Source organism: Panthera tigris, chromosome B4, assembly GCF_018350195.1.
Source record: "Panthera tigris isolate Pti1 chromosome B4, P.tigris_Pti1_mat1.1, whole genome shotgun sequence".
Taxonomy (NCBI): Eukaryota; Metazoa; Chordata; class Mammalia; order Carnivora; family Felidae; genus Panthera; species Panthera tigris.
Window position 1 is genome coordinate 107,671,151 of NC_056666.1, and position 21,796 is coordinate 107,692,946.

General features: G+C 36.5%; 2 protein-coding genes across 23 annotated transcripts in view; one reads left to right on the forward strand and one right to left on the reverse strand.

Moving 5' to 3' along the window:
- Positions 1–17,096, reverse strand: part of MGAT4C (MGAT4 family member C) — a 221,948-nt gene extending 204,852 nt beyond the window's left edge. For 13 of the 14 annotated variants that reach the window (XM_042992835.1, XM_042992837.1, XM_042992833.1 and 10 more), the window contains exon 1: positions 16,912–17,096. The gene's annotated coding sequence lies outside the window, so the exon portion shown is untranslated. The remainder of the gene's footprint in view (positions 1–16,911) is intronic. The other variant, XM_042992843.1, reaches the window with a different exon arrangement.
- A 60-nt stretch (positions 17,097–17,156) lies between these two features.
- LOC122240403 overlaps positions 17,157–21,796 on the forward strand; it is a 140,802-nt gene continuing 136,162 nt past the window's right edge. For all 9 annotated transcript variants that reach the window (XR_006220094.1, XR_006220095.1, XR_006220096.1 and 6 more), the window contains exon 1: positions 17,157–17,258. The gene's annotated coding sequence lies outside the window, so the exon portion shown is untranslated. The remainder of the gene's footprint in view (positions 17,259–21,796) is intronic.

The following is a 21,796-nucleotide window of genomic DNA, read 5'->3' on the forward strand; positions in this document are numbered from 1 at the left end:
AGAACATGAGCTATTCTAAGGCATGTGATTCAAAATACAACTTTTCATTATATTTCTAGAACCTAGACCATTGTACAGAAACCAATTAAGTATTAGGGCTGAATTAAATCAAACAATCTTTTTTTTTTTTTTTTCCATTTTAAAAGTGCATGTGAGGGCTTTTTGTTTTTGTTTTTTTCTTTTCTTTTTTTTTTTTTAAATAGGCTCCATGCTCAACATGGGGTTTAAACTCATGACCCTGAGATCAGGAGTCATATGCTCTACCAGTTAAGCCAGTCAGGCACCCCACTTTTTTTTTTAATTCAAACCCTGCAAAAGGATTATATGTTGAAAAGTAGGTCTCTCTCCCATCCAGATATATAGTTGCTGACCCAGAGGCAAATGCCAATAACATTTTCTTGTTACATGTAACTTTCCAGTCACTTTCATGCATATTAATGAGTGTGTGTCTTAGTGTTTGTATTCTTTTTTGAACAAGTGGGAGAGCAAAATAAATATACTGTACTACATTTTTTAAAACTTAACAATATGTACTCGATAATTTTTCTGTAAACTTTTCATTTGAAAGTAACTTCAAATTTACACAAAAGTAGCAAGAATAAAAATAGTATAAAGAACAGTCATACATTCTTAACCTATGTTTAGCTATTACTAACACTTTGCCCTATTTATCATCTGTTTAATTTCTCTCCCTTTCTCTTTCTGTCTCTCCCTCATTTTCCCTCTCTCTATCATTATTTGAAGGAAGATGCACACATCATGACTTTTTACTCCTAAATATTTTTATTTTTCATTTCTAAGAATGATATTCTCTTCTATAGCCACAGTAACATTCTAAACTTCAGTAAATTTAATATTGGCATAATACTTCAAAATAACACATGTCCATATTCCAACTTTGTCTATTGACCAAAAATATTCTTTAGAGCATTTTTATCTCTCCCAGTATCAGACCATATCAGAGCCTTTCTTTGCTTTTCCATGCCACTGATAATTTTTGAAGAACACAATTTTCCTTGCCCTCTTTTTAATGGAATATTCCTCATTTTAGAATTGTCTAATATTTTCTGATTAGTTTTAGATTATGCATTCCTGCAGAAATAATACATAAGAGAGTCTGTTCTCCGTGAATCAAATCTGAGGGCACATCATACCCATCTGTCTCTCATTGGTATTGTTGATTTTAAAAATTAAAATAACAGTCAAGGTGTTGCCGATTTTCTACTGTTATAATTATTTTTCTTTTCCCCTGCAACTAAGAGGCAGTCTCTGAGGGAGTCACATTACAACCATGCAAATATCTGGCTCCACATTTAAAATCTACCCCTCCGATTAGCATCTATGAGTGATTCTTGTTTGATCTGATCTTTACTATTATGCAAACAAAGTGACTATTTGCCAACTCCCAGTCTGTCTCTCTATCTCCTAGTTGGTTCTCTACACTCTCATGCAAAAAGGGACCATAACTTCTCCCCCATTTATTTCTCTACATATTAATGACACGGACTTGTGAATGGTTATTTTGTTCACTGGCTTATAATTCATTACTGTGATTATTTTTTTGGTCCTCACATTTTCCCCAGAGTGGGTCACAAGGAAAAGGCGGTTGGAATCAGTGTGAGTGTTTCAGTGGCAATTGATCCAGGCTGTCCCCAGAACCTAGATGTGCTTGACTACTAGATGTGGGAAATCACTGTATAAATAGTCACCCAAATGCCACCAAGTAAGGCTCCCTCAGCTGTAACTGCACGTGGTTAACCACATGTCAGCTTCACCTGACAGTGCTGACAAGCCCTTTGCTTCGGTCTGAGCAGTTATTTGGTTTGGTCGCACCAAAACCCATCTTCCTGAGCCTCACCTGAATCTGCTTGGCCAGCCCTGTCCTCACATCATCCCTCACAGACTGAGGGAGGGGAGGAAATGGAGAAGCCATCCATGTGACCAACTACAGCGTCACAGTCATGTGTCTCAGAGGTTATCCCTGCTCCACTGCCTACCTCATTCCTTTTACTCTCCCATCAAATTGCCCTAGTGTCTCCCTTTAGCTGGGCCTCATACACAGTTTCCTAAGACCTCAGGAAGAACATTTAAGGGCCACTGAGTGAAATTTGAGTTTTCTCCAGGGTCTCAGTCTTAAGTAGGGCAACTTTCCCTTTCAGAAGCGATCAGGGCATGGTGGTCGTAACTGCACCCATCCAGTCCAGCTCCAGAGAGCATGCGATAAAAACTTTCCAGTTGCAGAAACCTTCAGGAGAAATGCAAAGAAACACAACACTGCCTTTCAGCTCACCAGCCAGAAAGTTGTTTTTTGCCACCTGCTGATGCTGTTTCAGGTTCAGTCTCTCTTCTGTGTGAAACAGCCTCATTTCTCTTGTTTAAAAGACTCAGTGAAGCCTCAATAGTCCTCTCAGAGTGCCCAGTTTTGATACTTTGTTCCCATGTGGATAGGCATGGAACCTTACAATAGTATTTTTTTCACTATTTCTCCTAATGCACATTCCACATGTACTGACTTCTTTTTTTAATCCTACAGTTTCTGGATATCAGGTTATGTGATACAGGGCTAGGAGTTTCCAGAACCTTTACTGATTTGGTTTGTCTGGGAAAGTACTTTAGAATAAATATTGGAGTCTTTTGAGGTTATTGAAAGGCTAAAAGAAGAGGAAAAGTGGGGACATGGGGACTCCTGAAAGATTAGCTATGCTTCCAACCCCATCTGTACAAAGCCCCCCAGCAATGGCTTCTGAAAGACAGTAATCACACCCCCCGCCCCCCGCCGAGTCACCACCTCCACACATGCACACACCTTCCAGCTCCTTATGGGTTCTGCTGGTGCCTCAGAGCTGTCAGAAATGCAGAGGGAGGGGTACTCATTCCAGCTGCTAAAGGAATCCAGATGTGCAACCTATGGTACACACAACTTAAGGTAGTCCCTAATGAGTCACGTCCTTGCATAATTCCTTCCCCTTGAGTATGGGTAGAACCTGTGACTTATGTGTAGCCAGTAGAATATAGCAAAAGTGATGGATGTTACGCCCATGGTTATACTGTTATATAAGACTCCACCTTAGCACACTCAAGAGACTCTTCTGGTTTTGAAGGAGTAAGCTGCTCTGTGGGGAGAGCCTCCTGGCAAGGAACTGAGACAACCTGTAGGGACTTAGCGGAGCCTCCAGCTGATGGCCAGGAAGAAAATAGGGACCTCAGTTTCACAGTCACAAGGAACAGAATTCTGCCAACCATCACTCGGGCCTGAAAGAGAACTCCAGAAAGGGACACGGCTTGAAAAACACCTTTATTGCAACCTCTTGAAACTCTGAGCAGAAGATCTATCTAAGCTGTGTCTGTATCACTGACCTATTGGAGACTGTGAGATAATGTCTACTGTTTTAGGCATTTACATTTGTGGTAATTCACACAGCAACAGAAGACTACTACATGCCCCATGCAGTGAGAATTTCCCAGGAGAAGAAAAGAGGCACCATAGTCTAGCATAGCCCCTCTGACTTCTAAGTCTCGATTTCAGGCTCTAGCAGTCTTTAAGCTCCCAACCTGGTTTCAGCACGTAGCACCACTGGTGGAGTTTGTTCATCATTTTTTATTCCAAAGAAAACTTAATTAATTATTATTTTTTTATTTATATCCAAGTTAGCACATGGTGCATGAATGATTTCAGGAGTAGATTCCTTAGTGCCCCTTACCCATTTAGCCCATCGCCCCTCCCACAACCCCTCCAGTAACCGTCTGTTTGTTCTCCACATTTAAGAGTCTCTTACATTTTGTCCCCCTTCTTGTTTTTATATTATTTTTGTTTCCCCTTTCCTGTGTTCATCTGTTCTGTGTCTTAAAGTCTTAATATGAATGAAGTCATATGATATTTGTCTTTCTCTAATTTCGCTTAGCATAATACCCTCTAGTTCCATCCATGTAGTTGCAAATGGCAAGATTTCATTCTTTTTGATTGCCGAGTAATACTCCATTGTGTGTGTGTGTGTGTGTGTGTGTGTGTGTGTGTATATATATATACACCACATCTTTATCCATTCATCCATCGATGGACATTTGGGCTCTTTCCATCCTTTGGGTATTGTTGATAATGCTGCTATAAACATTGGGGTGCATGTGCCCCTTCAAAACAGCACACCCATATCCCTTGGATAAATACCTAGTAGTGCAATTGCTGGGAAGAATTTCTGAATACTCAGAAGAGCAATGTCTTGCATACCCATGCCTATTTGAGCACAGGCAGAAGCACATGTACTATACTTCCAGTTTGATGGTGCTGGGATGTTGTTCAGTGGTCTAGACTCCAGGCTAGCTTACATCAACTAGGTTGGGAACAATGGTGACTGCCACAGCAGCTCGGGATCTACATGAGATACCCCCAATGACACTAACAGCATTGTGGCAGGAGGCAGACAGGGATTAACAGAAGAGTGACTTTCACTCTCACTTTTTTTTTAAGGTTTATTTATTTACTTATTTATTTAGGGGAGAGAAAGAGCACATGTACAGGAGGTAGGGAGGGGCAGAGAGAGAATCCCAAGCTGGCTCTGCACTGTCAGCAAGGAGCCTGATGTAGGGCTCAAGCCCATGAATTGTGAGATCATGACCTGAGCATAAATCCATGACCTGAGCCTAAATAAAGAGTCAGGTGCTTAGCTGACTGAGCCACCCAGGTGCCTCTCACTGCCACTTTCTGAAAGGGACCTCAGATCCTCTAATTCTGGCTCTCCAATTACCAGTTCTCAAATTAAGCTGTAACAGAGAAATCCTTTCAGATTATGGCTCTCCAAAGGGATCTAAGTCTGGGGCCTCTCACCATATATTCATTTAATCAATATTTAATGAGTTTCTATTTTATGCCAGCACTGCTGATATAGCAGTAGGTAAAATGCATGAAATCCCCAAACATATGGAGCTGAGGGTCTAATGGGAGATACAAAGAAATGGCAATTAAAACAAGGAAAATAAGGAATGTGCAGGAGCCATTTGAGCACAAAAGAGGGACACCTCACCCATGCCACGATGTTCTAGGAAGGAGCCCCCATACCCCCCCAGTGATGATATCTGCACTGAGACATACAGAATGAAAAGGTTGGACACTGCAGATGCTCCAGGCAAAGGGAACATGTATCTGCTCTCAGAGATGAGTTTGAGGAGCAGTGGTACCGAAGCATGGCGTTTGCCTGTTAGTCATGGTACTAAGGTACAGCAGTTATCCAGCATGTACTGGGTGCCAGTGTCGTGTCAAATGGATGCCATAAATCAACTTGTGTGATCCTCACAGCATCCCTCAGGTGAGGCAACTGAGACGTGGACAGGTGAAGTGCTTTGCCCATGCCCATACCACTGGTAAGTGAGGAAGCCAGAAATTCATATGCAGCTAGCTGGCTTCAGAGCCCACTCTCCTAGCCCCTCCTCTCATACCCTAGCCTACAATCAGATGACTAAACCAAATAGTGAGCTTCAGGTCAGGCCTTGATTCTTCATCAATAGGCTATGAACCCAACCTATAGGTCCAAATCCACCCCAGATTCTGGTACTTCTCTGACCTCGAATCTCTGTCTATTGCTTGAGGTCTTGCTGATAAGGGGAGCCCAGTTTGCCAGGTCCCCTGTTAGCAAGGCAGATTTCCCCACTGAGGCTCTGCCTCCTTGGACTTTTTGAAAACTAGAATCTTGTCTCTGAATCCAGTCTGCTTGCCTAGATCCCTCTTCTCAGACCTCAGATATGCTTTGATATCTTTTTTGGACCTCCTCATATTTTGGTTTCACGAGCGTCCTTGGATTGCTTTTGGGTCCCTGTGCCTGTGCTTGTTTTGCAGGTCCAGCCATCTTCAGTAGAGCCTCAGTATAAAATCTTGCTAACTGAGCATCTCTATCACATGGAGGCAGCCATGGTATTCCCTAGGCCTAGTGCAGTGGCCAGCTTTTCTGATTTCTAATCCCCTTTGACCTCACTTTTCTCTGAATCAATGGTACATCACAGTCCTTCTGTGTTAGCTGCTAGACTTAGCAGGCAAAGTCTGTTGCTTTTTTTTTTCTCATACTATTTTGGAAACAGGAATATCATTTCTCTCCTGACGAGAATATTTAAAGATGTCTTGCCCTTCCTAACAACAACAAGAACAAATAAATTAATCAAAGTGTTCTTTTTTTCCTATGTGGATCAGAAATGTCTTAAGAAGAATTCTATAATCATTGTAGAATCATGGTAGCTCTGGTAAGCTACCAGAATATGTAGTTCAATGTATAGCCAACTTTCAAAACAGATGTTTCCTCTATATTTATATAGGTAATGATATGTAATGTATATACACATATTTTGTATTCATATTTGTATATTTTAGGATAGTATTCTCTTGAATCATACAGATTTTTAATCCATATCCACTGGATATCTTTCTCTTTTGGGGTTTTGGTTAATTTTTCCAATGTTTTCAGGTAAGAGAGCTTTTCTATTTAGCAGGCCATGAATATTTCCTGGCACAACACTGCTTCTTTAGATTGTTTTGTGGCTTTCTGGAGGGCCCAAGTCTTAATGTTGGAAGGTTTATTTGTTTCTTTGCTTGCAAAGCAAGAGCTGCTTATTGTCTATAAAGATGCTTATAAACGGCTTCCATTGAAACAGAATCATTTTTATGAGAATAAATTAACTCCTGAGTAAATAACACCACAATTTTCTACATTTTTGGCTATATCGCTCTTCTTAAAAAAAAAAAAACAAAAAAAAACAAAGAACAAAAAACAAGACAAAACAAAAAAAAAACCCATGATGTCTTAAACATAATAACTAGATATTTACTATCCAGCTATTTATTATAAATGTGTTTGCTACAAGTTATGAAAACCAATTTAAAAGGGTAAATGTTACCTAATATTTCATCCATCCATCCATCAAGAAAAGTTTTTCCAGTTATGAAGGAGTTATTGCTTGACAGTTATATCCAGAAGGTCTTTATTCCTTTTCAGTTCTAAATTGCTTGAACATGGTTTCAATTCCTAAAAATCAATTTCCTGCTGGACTCCTCGCTGTCTAGCATCTCAAACTACTTTCTTTAAGGCCACCAGTGACCTTCCCTTCAATTTAAAGTTCAGTTTTCTTTGTTCCTATATTTTGAGCCTTTCTGCTGCCTTTCATATGGTTGACCACCACATTCTCAATTACATTCTTTCCAATTTCAGTAACATCAGTTATACCTGGTACAAGTTTTACATACGGTCACTCGGTTTCTATACCTTTTACAAAGTCTACACCTCTTTGTATCCTTCAATGCTCGGTATGTTCCAACTATCTGTATGCTATATTTATACCAAGATTTACAAGTAAATATTGATAGTATTTTTGTAGTTTGGCACATATCTCAAAAGTGCACAATCTATAATTTTGTTATCTACTTAACGTATTATAATTAGCTATGGAGTCACCCATATATTAGTAACAAGGAGGCTGCAGAAACAGACAAGTATTTTAATACTCTCAGAAAGCCCATTCAGTTTTTCATTCTGTAACAGTCACTAGCATCAGGACACCTGGGTGGCTCAGTTGGTGAAGCATCTGACTCTTTATTTCAGCTCAGGTCAAGATCTCATGGTTTGTGAGCTGATGCCCTGCATGGAGCTCTGTGCTGTCAGTGTGGAGCCTGCTTGGGATTCTCCCTCTCTGCTCTCCCCCACTCATGCTCTTTCTCTCTCTCTCTCAAAATAAATAGAATAAACTTCAAAAAAAAAAAAAAGATTCACTAGCAATCATGTGCTTTTGATTTGCCCTGATGCTAATACATTTTTTTCCCAGCTTCTGTTTGCCTACACCATTTACTGAGCTGCTCTCCTTACTCTAGAGATTATTCTTGATGCTGGAGATTCACTAGTGATTCAAAACAGACTCTGTAACTACTTTCGTGAAGATTAAGGTCTAGTGAGGAGGAATGGAACTAATCATTTAATCAACCAAGAAATCCTCCAACTGTAACTCTTACAAGTGTTAAATATTGTTTTAAGAGCCTATAATAGGAAGATTTGACCTGGTCAAGGAGGTGAAGGAGAACCTCTGCAAGGATGCACTTCTTTAACTGAGATTTGAATGATGATGAGTAGGAGGTAAGTGTGTGAAGGAGGTTCAGAGGAACCCACTAACCAGAAGGAATGGCATGAGTAAGTCTTAAGAATGGGACAGAGAAGATTGTAAGAGAGATGAAAATAAGTCATATAATGGTGAAATATACAGACCAAAGATGTTGGCCTTTATAAACTGTATTAATATTGTCATTACCCTACAAGTAATAGAAAGATATTGAAGAGTTTTAGGTGAAAAGAGAAAGAAAAGAGGTTATGGGGAAAGTAGAAAAAGGAATGTATTCTTCCCACATACAGATTTATATGGATTTCCCACCCTTAGGACCATCTTTTGCCTTCCTGATCTGAAGTCAGGAGGCAGGTCTAATAGTATAGATTTAATTTTCTGAATCAAAGGCGTCTCATTCTGAATGTCCTTTGTTTAGTTCAGCTTTCTCTTCACAAGCTCTAAATAGAATTTCCTAAAGCTCCTTCTTCAGTCGATGTCCTTTAGTCATATTGCTTTTGAATGGGAACAATTTGAAGATGGTTACTAAATATCTCAACTCCAGTCTTATATATCCAATAGCTATCAAGTATATCTTCTTTGTTTCTTAATGGGCATCTCAAACATAGCATATCCAAAGTATAGAAGGAGGAAGAAAAGCAGCGTCTATGATTCCTTCTTTCCCTCCAGCATTCATTTAACAAACATCTGCTGAATGCTTTTCTTTGAATGGGTATGAATTAGGCAGAATCCTTGACTTCAAGGGAATACAATATTCCCTATAGTTATTTTTCATACTCTATCATTAACTATAGCAATCTTGTATGCTAATGGATTTTTATTATACTTTTTTTTTCTGCCTACTTTCTCTAAAATGTTTACTTTCTTGGATCTTCACCTCTTTAATGCCTCATAGTTCCTGTCTATTTTTTTTTACCTTCAACACCATTCCTCCTTGTTAATCTAAAGTTATAACTTGCGTTTCATTACGAGCTATTGCTCTGAGAGTTAACATTGAAGATCCAAGCAAGCTGGAAGGAGTTCTCCCAGAAGCAGGCAGACACCTGTCTTACCTTTCCTGGGGTGACTTATAGTATTGTGTCTTGTGTCTCACCATGGCACCTGTATTCCAGATTGAACATCAACACCACACTTATCTCTGTTATCTCCACCATCTACCAGAGTTCCTATAGTATTGTAGATGTGGGAGGCTGTAGATAAAGCCTAACGGATTATGCTTCTCTTGGATGCCATCTCTTTTTCCAGATTGGAGACTCACCATTATTGTATACATGAATAAACTTAGATTAACAGTTTTTGGGACGGTCTTATGGGGCAATTGTGAAACTAGTGTATGCTCTTTTCTAATGCTCAATACTTCTTTCTTTCCCTCTTCTCCCCATAACTATTTTGTGTTTTTCATAAATCATATGCCACCTAAATCACAGCAAGAAGGGAATGGAATGATGCTTTGTTTTTCTTTTAAAATAATTTTTAAATAAATAGCTTCCATGTAATGTGGTTCAAACGATTAAAGAAAATGACCATAATGAATTGAGTCATCTTATAAGGAAGGAGTTCAATCTTCTAGATCTTCCTGCTGACCCTAGCCCAACACTGAAACATTGGGTCACTCGGGAATATATAGTTCCTATTCCTTAGATGAAGTCTGGTCAGGATCATCAAAAGTGAATGATTACTGACTCAAGGACTCTTTCCCAAACCCTGATATTCTGTTCAATTCTGTCATGTGTGACCCTCCTCTGTATTCCCGAGTAATTAGTCACCCCATTGGATATTACCCATCATTTAAAATAAATGAATAGAATGGGAAATTTAATAACGCTATTTGAAATTTAATGAAGTGAATTTTCCTGGCCTTCTTCCTCCTTTGATGGGTCAAACGGCCTTAAATAGTCTGGTAATCTTGTTTACTTTTTCTTTCAAAAAGCATTTCACATTTACTCAAAATCACAATGATGTATCTTATCACACATCTTCCACAGCATTTAAATTTAGAAAACACTCAATTTAACCAGCCAAGGCTTACAGTTATGCAGTTACGACCAGGTTGTCCCTACAGGTTATTTTTACAGCATCTGTACTGATACTTTGGTGCTCATTTTTAGTTCCCCTTCATCCCTGCCTCCAGTCATACTAAACATTGGTCCTTACATAAACACACTATGCTTTCTCCTCCCATTTTGGCTTTATATTTCCTGGAGGCACCTCTGCCTAAAATATCCTCTACTATTCTAGACCTGGGAAATTCCCTACTCATTTTTAAAAACTCAGACAAATGACAGCTTCTTTTGGATAACTTTTCTGATTTTTACAGGTAAAATAAGTCATTCCTTGTCCGTGTTAACCTCAGGACTCTGTGCTACTGCTAGTATAAAACTTATCACAATGTGTTCTAATTATTTATGTTCAAGTTTGTGTTGGCCTCTAGACCATGAGCCCTTTAAGACTAGCATTGGTGCTTGTGTTCATTGTTGGCATGTCTTAATGCTTAATAACTATGTGCCCATGCTCTAAGTAATTTGTGGAATGAGGCAGTCCATTTAGAAGTGAAAAAAAAATAGTAAAATGATTGTTCTTTTAGGTTTTTCACATACATTAGCACATTGATTCTACAAGATTATAAACTGTGGAGAAGAGAATAATTTATCCTTTCTTCTTGGATCTCTCTTGGACACTTGGTAGATGCTCCATCAAAACAAAACAAAACAAAACAAACCACACAGACACACACATACAGATTTTAAAATCAAAACACTCTTAATTTACCTTTCAGAGGATGTTAGGGCCAGAGAACAGCACGAGCTAGAGAAGGACTTTAGCCTAATTATATCACCACATCATCACCCATGTGAGACAATGAACTACTGGAAAGCATGAGAGTGCTGATCTCTACATACATGAGAACAAATAAAACCTTTTATAACTACAAGTTTCAAAGTCCCATCAACTCATGAAAACTAATGGAATAAAAGGTAATGACAGAGTAAACTAGGATAAAATGCAAAAGTAAAGTTATTGAACTTTTCATTTGGATTATACACATATTTGTGTATATATGTATTGTAAATATACATGTATATTTATATATATGATATCCCATATCATATAATTTTAAAGCTGGAAAAAGCTCTTAAAAGTGGTTTAATCCATTTTAAATTTAATTCATTTTTCATGTTAAAACTGTGATTTCCATGACATATCAGACATCTTACATGCAGTAAGTGATAAGGCTATATCTAGTACTAAAATCTCCTGAAGTCAGTGTCAAGTTTTAAAGAGGAATTAATATGACTATGTCCCAAAGGTTTTGTGTTTGTAAATGTTGGATTCAATGAAACTCCCGAGTCAATTAAAACACACACATGCATAAAATACTAAGCAAGTGTCAATGAGAGTACTAAAAGAAGACAACAGTGATTGAGCACAAACCCTATGACAGACGCTGACCTCATTACTTAAAAGATTAGCTCATGAAATTCTCACAAAAATCTTATGAAGTGGCTACTTTTCTTTCTCTCAGTTTTTAAATGAAGAAATTAAGGCCTGAAAAGGATGGGGCAAGAAATTGTACTCGGGTAGTCTGGTCCCAGAAACCATATTCTTACCATAGTGCAGGTAAATACAGAATCTAACAAAAGAGTGTCTTTGAAGGCTTATGATATTTATTGCTCTACTGAGTAGAAGTGTTTGTTCATCTGATCATTGTCTTACACATTTATAATTTTTTTAACGTTTATTTATTTTTGAGACAGAGAGAGAGCATGAACGGGGGAGGGTCAGAGAGAGGGAGACACAGAATCCGAAACAGGCTCCAGGCTCTGAGCTGTCAGCACAGAGCCCGACGCGGGGCTCAAACTCACAGACTGCGAGATCATGACCTGAGCCGAAGTCGGCCGCTTAACTGACTGAGCCACCCAGGCGCCCCAAATCATTGTCTGACACATTTAAATTGAGAAAAGTTGTTGGAACTCACCAGCCTACCAATGACAGCAGATTGTATCATGCTTCACCCCACATTATAAATTTCACCCAGCTCAGTATTTCATCTGAGTTCGCGGTACCAATATGCATTCTCTGTTTTAGCAAAACTATATTTTTCACATTGATTCAAATGCTATGGTACACCTCTGAGAGTTTTACAGCAGGTCATGGCATATTGGTAGAGAGTCACTTCTGAACGGAGACTTTGACCAAGCTATCTTTATACCATGCTCTGTTCCTGGCTGTGAAATCAGTATCTCAGAACAAACAACCAATCTTCTGCTTTTGGTAGAATTTTGTATTTAAAAAATGCAGTCTTATGTCAATTCATAATTTATCATAAACATTACAAAATTAATTCTGGAATATTGTTACATAGAATTAGTTAAATTCAAGACCTGGTACCTTGTAACACTTGTTGGTAAAACATTCACAGTTTAATATCCCTTGACATATTGCTAATTCATACTCTTAATTATTGCATTCTAATTTTGCACTTTCATTTTGCACATTTCAATGTGCACATTGCACACTGCACATTAGTAAAGGGACTAAGTCCAGGGATATAACTTTATTATTATGCAATATTACAAAAGTAAAATATTTTGTGGTAAATCAGGTGTGTGCAGGCAATTTTGAATTGTTTCACGATTTATATGTATGTCACTAGATAGACTCCTCAGTGGCTAATTAAATGATACCATCTGAAAATGGTTTATCTTCAACTGATAGGTTCTATGTACAGATTGATTTTCTCTGAGGAGGTTCGATTTCAGGCCTTTTTTTTTTTTCTTTTAAATCACTGGGCATCTGCAAATAAATTCAATGGGTAGTAAATATCACTTTTAGTTCAACTATCCTGGGAACCACTATTAATGTATTCCAAACTACTGAAAAAAATGATGTTAAACTTCAGGTTATCTTGTTTGCTTTATTCAAACACAAACTGCTGTCATTTGGAAAATACTGTTATTTTTTAATTAAAAGAAAATAAAATTCATCCATTTCTCACTCTCCTACTTATACTCTTATCTAAACCCTATCTAAAACCAAAGAACTGTATACTCAATGTATTACGATAATCAAGGACTTTATTATAAAATAGAGGATAAATATAAAGCTATATTGCCTGAATGTAAACTACAGATACAAGGTAACTTTGTCCCAAATGATTTTTGTAATCCATTGCAAGGTAGTCATTTTATTTTTGTAAAGTTGCAGAGATCACATTCCAAGTCAAGTATGAGTTATAAAATAACTGATAGAAATTTCTGTAATGCCCAAGTGTGAAGTATTTACGAGTTCATTTTATGTTAGAATATACCTGAGAACTTAAAGATACATGGAAACACAAGAAATGAAAATAAATCCATCATTTACAACTCATGTTTCTTATTTACTAGTAAGTTGTTATATCTGCCATACCTTGAAATACATGAAATATTTTTAGTAAATTTAAAGATGAGAGTCTGACAGACTTAAAAAATAATATAACATGAAAAAAAACAAGGACTTTTATATAGCTCAGTTATAAATAAATCCCAAGCCCCTAGATGACTGCTTGGCACAGAGTAGCCAAAAACAACAACAACAACAACAACAATAACAACAACTACAGCAACACACAAGCCACATAAATAGTCAGATATTTGGAAGGCTGGAGGAAGGAAGGGAGGAAGATTGATTGATTGATTGACTGGGGACATTTAAATTTGAAAATTCTTTTCTGAGTCCTGATTTTTCCATTTACTGATTTACTGGCTAGGTAATCTTTGGCAACAAGTTAAAAACTATTAGTCTCGAGGCACCTGAGTGGCTCAGTTGGTTAAGCTTCCGACGTAGGCTCAGGTCATAATCTCACTGTTCATGAGTTTGAGTCCCACATCGGGCTCTGTGCTGATAGCTCAGAGCCTAGAGCCTGCTTCAGATTCTGTGTCTCCCTCTCTCTCTGCTCCCTCCCCTACTTATGCTCTGTGTCTCTGTCTCTCAAAAATGAAGAAATATTAAAAAAAAAAAACAACTATTAGTCTCTATTTCTTTGAACCATAATATAAATTACTTTATCACAGAACAATTTTTGAAAATGAATATTATGTCCATGAAAACACTTTAAACATTTAAAGTGTATATAAACCTGTTCATGTACATAAAATCTACATGGAAATATCCATGCATTTGCATACTAATACAGATCCAAGTTAAGATGACATCATGGTTACTATATTTTTTGTATTAACTAAAAAGTTGGCCATGGAGGTCCAGAGCTTCTAAGACAAGCAAAGAATTCATGATATATCCAAGTACTTGAATTAAGAAAGCAGAAAACTAAATGGTATCCATGTATTCAATAATTAAAAGAAGCTAATGAAGGTACTTAAATAAACTAATTTCCAGGAGAGGATTAAGGCATATAAGAGGAAAAAAAGAATATTACTTTGGAATAGGTAATAATATAATTTGAAGAACCACTTTCAAAAGAAAACAATACATATAACACCTTCAGCCTCTGGGAAATGCAGAGAACTTCAGAAAAGGTAATAGAAACCTTTTATCCCTGTGCACTGTTTCCACCTCTTAAGACCTGCAAAACCTGTCACTTAATTAACATGTAACTTGGTACACCACAAAGAACTGGATAAGATAATATAGAGAAGAAAAATGCAAAAGAAACAAAAAGATGATTACTTAACTTGGACAAAGGACATATATGTTAAAAAGGAGACAAGGAACACAGCAATATGTGCACCATCATACATTTTCCACCCGTGGCTTCCTATACTAAGAGTTCTTCCCAGGGAGTTTGTGGCATGGGAAATGGCCATGATCCCATTGATGCCCTCTCTTTAAAAAAATAAAATAAAATAAAAAACGAAACCTTTCTGTCAAAAAGTTAACCAACCAGGTAGATCATATCATGCACATCCATGTTGTACAAAGTCATTCAGAGGAAAACAAGTAAATGAGTAATTCTAACTACCAAAGCAGTGTATTTGTCATTACAGACAGTAATACCAAGAGAAGCATTCAGCAGAAAGTACAATTCTAAATGTCTAGACTGTTCATTGGCTGAGTAAGATTTTTCTTCATTGCTGACAGAATGATATAAATAGATTTTTAGAGAATTAATTATTAGGAAACAACTGTTTTCCTCTAGTCAAGATTGATCACCTGTGAAAATGACAGTCAGGACCTTTGGGTTATTCAACTCTACTTTAAAGTACTTAAGGGAAAAAATTCATTTCAAAGTGGTGAATCGTTATGCTTTCACATTCACATTATCAAAACTTTTGGATTCCCACTTTTAGATTTTGAAATTCACAGAATACGCAACCTAAGCCTCCCTGTGAAAAATTTAAGCTTGTGAGATTTTGTGGATAACACGCTGTTTTGCATGAGACAATAGGCTCAGTGCTTTTGATTCCATTAATACACATCTGACATTTTCTATAAAGTCAGTTTTGTTCAGACCTGATTGACTGAAAGAGACAATTCGAGCAACAGTAATGCCAAGCACTGCCAAACAGGACCGGGCTAGTAGGAGAGACAGAAGTGTGACACAGCTGAGAAATCCCTGCTGTCTTGAAGTACAACTTGAGCACCTCCAAATCCTGATTCCGACTTATCCAAATTACTGGCTTGCACAGGCAGACATATTCTATGTTAAAGTAGAGTAAAAATAAATCTGCAAAGCACGAGTATACTGGAGCCTGATGGATAAGTCATTAGTCAAAAGTTTTATTACCCTAGAAGAGATGGTGACAGTATTAAAATAAAAGAATGTGTTAAATTAAGTGCCACCTATTTACACGTTTCTGTGTCCTTGACAAATAACTTCATTCCACTCTAAAATGACAAAGGTCTGCTACTTTACACTGTGATCACAGACAATATTTGAGGAGTTAAAAGTGTTTTTGAATTCTTCATTTCGTAGCATATGCACATTTCCAGTCAATTAAAAGCTTTTATTGTATCTAATGTTTCAGGATCTCTGTCAGATTCAGTCTCCTAGATCTACAGCAAGTCAACAGCTCTACATAAATTTGTTTTGCTATAATAGCGTAAGGATCCTCAGGTGTAAATATCACTACTAATAGATTATTGAATAATTGAAAGCTTTATTGTCAGAGTTTAAATATTCCACAAATCCGTAAAACAGTATTTTGCTATTACATGCAAAAGCACTTAATGCAATCAATGATTTTAACATCTCTTAATTCCAGAAAAATAATTCCCACACTGTTCCTTAAAAGTATTTGCTATCATCATTTTCTTAGATGAAAAATGGCAAATGTAAATACAAAGTAGTACAACTTCATTCCAGAAGCTAAAGACTTGGCTCACTTGGTAAATTTTGTTTTTCTGGATAGATACAACTTGGAAAACTGTCCCAAAGAACTATCATTTAACAATTAGAAACTTTGACTCATTTTAAATTTATAGCAATACTACTTGGGGTTGACCACTCTTACTCTTTGCTACTAATAGCAAAGTATAAAGAAATGGAGCAGAGTGGTTTACATATCCACATGTCTCTTCTAAAAAACATATTCAAAATAATGATCCTATAATAGTAGTTCTTTTCCTTTTCTAAAGAAAAGCTGAATTTACCTGCCATTCATTTTCTACTGCAAATTAGTTTGCCAGGTAAACGTTAGCATGCTCTTTTTCAATTCATTTTGCTAAATCCACCTTTCCTTTTAATAATGCTAAACACTGTTCTGATTAAAAGCTTACCGGATAGTAATCCTGTTCGACCCTGACACCAGTTTCTTACACTGTTTCCTCTGTTAGACACATCTACCTTTATTTTGAAAGAGAAGGTAAAACAGAAGAGGCTCTTACCAGAGACAGGGAAAACAATTCGTTCAGCTAGATCCAACAGTGCTCTGTGCAGCCTGGCAGCATGAGTGATCCTTGGGCCTCACACAAAAGCGAGATAATTGGCTCTCAATGAAGAGATGTAAACATCCATCATAATGGCACTGGGGCTGAAACTGAACGCTACCTCAGCTGTTCTATGTACTCCGACTGGAAGATGATGTCACAAACATCAACTGGGTGTACTCTCATTGGCTTCTGTTACCTGGAATCATATCTTAACCCTAAACTGTCAGCTGCAAATTGAAATGCTCATCTCTGGCTATAATTTTGGCTGAAAGGGGAATGAAAGTGATGTTGAGCTCCTGGAGGTGAGCAAACTGAAAATACTGCCCCTCAAATATGCTAGGACCATTTTACATAATTAATTAATTGGGATCTGTGAGAATTTTATTTTTTAAAATATTTATGAAGTGGCAATATTTATGAAAGGTATTTCCCAGAATGGATATTAAAGGGAAATATTAATGCAATAATAACATCTGGAATTGTAAATTTTGTAATTGCTTTGCATTGATTTTACAGAACTACCCTGTGAGATTAAGAAAGTCAAGGTGAGAAAAATTACAGTGTAGACAACTATACAGTGGAGCTTTCAATCAATTTGCTCACAGTAGCCATCTATACTTTTAAATCTTCTAATAAAATAAAATAGAGGTGCATTTTACTCCCTGAATGTTAAACAGTATCTCCAAAGTTTTGTATAATGAAGCTTAAAATGCGAGACATTAAAAGTGTAACATCACCAAAATAGTAATGTTAAATATTGGTTTTTACAAAGGGTAATTTATAAGTCACTAGAACCATAGACAAGCCCATTTCAGTAATTGAAGGCTACTTTAGAATATAGTGCTGTTCTCTTTGAGCACGAACAGGGAATAATTACCCATCCCTTACTCTCTATCCTGACAAAAGCCCCGGACTTCTCCCCAGGCTTAAATCCAGTGGGAGAAGGGGATAATGGGCTAAGCCGGTCGCAGCAGCTTGCTGCCAGAGGGACAAAACTACCATCACCTTGAAATATATCTATGCTTTCTCCACCAAAGGAGCTGTCAGCCGCATAACTGTGAGATGCAAGAATTACCAGAGCTATTCAATGACCGGCTCCTTCTAAATCCAGCCCAGTCATATCCCAGGGCAAGCCCTTTAAAAGCTGTGCAGCTCAGCATGCAAACAGTACAACCACCTGGAGAGACAGTGAGAGAAATTCTTTTCATCCATCCTCACCTTTAGGGAAAGGAAGGTCACCCACAGTGCCCTGATATGCCTTTATGTTGATACGCGTCTTTGTGAATAACAGATTCAGGGCGAATAGTTGTTAAGACTATTTCACATTTTCAATGACAGACAATTATTTTTATTGTATGGTTCAATCGGAGTTCTAAAAGTTGAAAATCTATGAAATATGCTTTCATCAACCATACATTCAAAATTTCCTCTCAAGTTCTGACTCTCATGACCATTGTTTTAACCGTTTGAATAATCTTAGTAGCAGGTTTGTATGTGAGATACAGGGGCAAGAATTCTAGATTTGGGCTGCAAAGATCCAGCCTCCAACTCTTGCTCCATCACCTACTATTTGTGAGAACTTTGGAAAATTAATAACTTTCATGTATAGAATAAGAATGATAATGCTACATACAGCAAAAAAGAAAAAAAAAAGTTGTAGGGATTAAGTGAGGCAATGTATGAAACACTATGTAAATTCAAAAGTCTTAAATAAATAGAAGAGGAAATTAATGTTATTGTTATGTAAAATATATTCATTTTAAAGGCATTTGTGTATTTAAAGTGAGGAGTCAATTTAGTGTCTTCAAAATAATGAAGTTAGAAATATTACCCAGGGGCGCCTGGGTGGCTCAGTCGGTTAATCGTCTGACTTCAGCTTAGGTCATGATCTTGCTGTTCATGGGTTGGAGCCCTCATTGGGCTCTGTGATGACAGCTCAGAGCCTGGAGCCTGCTTTGGATTCAGTGCCTCCCTCTTTCTCTGCTCCTCCCCCACTTGTTCTCTCTCTCAAAAATAAGTTTTAAAAAATTTAAAAAATACTAAAAAATAAGAAACATTATTACCCAAAACTCTTAAAATTTCGAGTAGAAAATAATGTTGTAAATTAACTTGGTTTATAATAGTGTCTCACTCAGTGGTCCTTCTTCTCCTTCCTCTTGTTTTATGTTTGTAGATTATTTATTTATTTTTATTATTAAAAAAAATTAAATGTTTGTTTATTTTTGAGAGACAGACAGAGCTCAAGCAGGGGAAGGGCAGAGAGAGAGGGAGACAGAATCTGAAGCAGGGATCCAGGCTCTGAGCTGTCAGCACAGAGTTCATTACAGGGTTCGAACCCACGAACCCTGACCTGAGCTGAAGTTGGATGCTTAACCAACTGAGCCACCCAGGCACCTCTTATTAATTTATTTTTATGTAAGGTCTACACCTAACATGGGGCCTGAGCTCATGACCCCAAAATCAAGAATTGTATGTCCTACCTCCTGAGCCAGCCAGGTGCCACTCAGTGGTCTTTTCTTACAGTTATTGCCCCTCCCAGTATTATTTGGAATTTAATCATCTTAGTCAAGTGCAAGAATCTAGATTCAAGAAGGCTATTTGTCAGGATGTACTTTGGGCCAACATGAAAGATGCTGTTCATTTATTTCTGCCTAACAACATAGGAGTTTAGACGGAAATGTGTGTAAAAAAAGATTCATTGCCATCAAAGTGACATAAAATTGAATGATAGATCAGAAAGATGAATTTGGACAATGGGAATGTCAACTGTATGTCTGGTAGACAAATGATAAAGCTAAGTCATTGTAATTGCTAAGGAGACATTTCATGGAGAAAATAATTATTTATAAAATAAAGTATGCTCCTCCATTTCATACATCACATAAAATTTTAATAATATAAACATTTAATAGCAGGGATAGATAAATAGCCAATTTAGATTATATCCTGTTGCACATAGAAAGCATACAGATAGATATATACCATTTTAAGATAAATGTATATTCTGGTTCTTTTAATAAACACAGATTGTAACTTCTTATTTTGTTTTGGATTTGTTTGTGTGCTGCTATTCCACATAGGTATAGGACACCCTGAAGATTGGGAAGTAAAAATACTCCTGGTATTGTGCAGGGCCCTTGTGTCAAATATCCACATCCTTCACGATTCATTAATAACTGAATACATTTGTAAAGGGACCTAATTTTGTAGTATTAAAATAAGCAAATAAGATTTTTTAAGAATACAGAATTCTCTGCTTAAATATTACACATGATCAAGATTATTCATTGCATCAGTAAAATTTTTAGGGAGTTTACTTATAAAATATGAAAGAATAAATGTTTGAATTGTGTACAATATAGGGACATTAATGGAATATAATATAATTCTTAGGAGAATGAATAGCAGAGATGGAAAATCTAGTAGAAATATTTTAAATTAATGCTGATTTATAATAATAATCTTTACTCTATGCATTAATTTAATTTCAAATTTCATTGTAATTAATTAAGACAGAATTTATATTTTGGTTTCAAACAATTACATCTATTCACTCAAGAAAGTTTCAGATAAATATAGCATATATCACATCTGGAAATCAGTGTGTTCACTCCAGTGTAGTTGATTATACATAAGAACAGAAAAATTATATTTCTTGATGATGGATGGTAATCATCTGAAATTAATGATGAGTGGAAGTTATGAAGTTTTAGTAATAGTTTGGTAGTGTTTCTTTAGGATGAGTGGAGATATTAATGGTCAAGGCCTTTCATTGATTTACTTGCAGTATGCCCTCTTGTAAAGTCTTGATACTTAAACATTGGTTTACATATGCATATGATTTAAAGCCAAAAATAAGACGGCAATTAAGTAGTATGAACATTGATAATAAGACATAAAATCCTTATTACTATCATAAATAGTATCAGTAAGAAATCTAACATATAATGTAAAAAAATAAACATTCTAAGTATAAAAATGTTGGAACATAAAGCTACAGAAAGAAAAATGAAAAGATGGTATCACTTTTTTGAGTATACTATTTATTATACACATGTGGAAAAGTAAAATACATTTTTTTTCAGGATTAAAAAAATCAACTTCATAGAAAGGGAAAATAACAAAAACAACATTTTATCATGAATTCATCTACATCTCTCATTATTTTATTACATTCTTCCAACTACCATGGCCAGCTAACACTTATGGGTTCCAGAGAACAGAAAAATATTTTAACTTTAAAGCCATGTAAAAGCTTAATATAAGGGAAAGATAACTACAGGAATTAATTTAGGCTTTATTCTGAGTACACTTTTATTAGTGTATGTTTTCCGATATGAAGAAAATGGAATCCATAAAAATATTTTTGACAAATCAAGTAGAAGATGTTTTGTAGCTCAAGCCAAGTACATCTCAGTCTTATTACTCTACTTACATACTATATATTTCCCAGGAGCTGAAATCATTGCAGTATTTAATTGCCTGACAATTTTTTCTGTTACATCAATTTTGTGGTTAAACTAATTATTTTTATTATCAAAACAAATCAGCACTAGAGGCTAATTAAACTGGAGAGACCATCCTCCAATGTTCCCCAACTTACATATTAATAAGGTTTAGGTTAATACTAACTTCAGAAGAAATGAATATGTCCTTCAGGTGATAATTTCATAGGCAGGGCTTAGGAATTTAAACGGGTTTTAAACTCTTGTGAACATTATTACTTTCTCTGAGCAGTTAGGAAAATTAGAATATAGAATTTTATAAGTCTTATAGCATCAATAACTGGCCTATGGTTGCGTTATCCACAAGATGGCACCTCTGTGTATTCCACAAACAC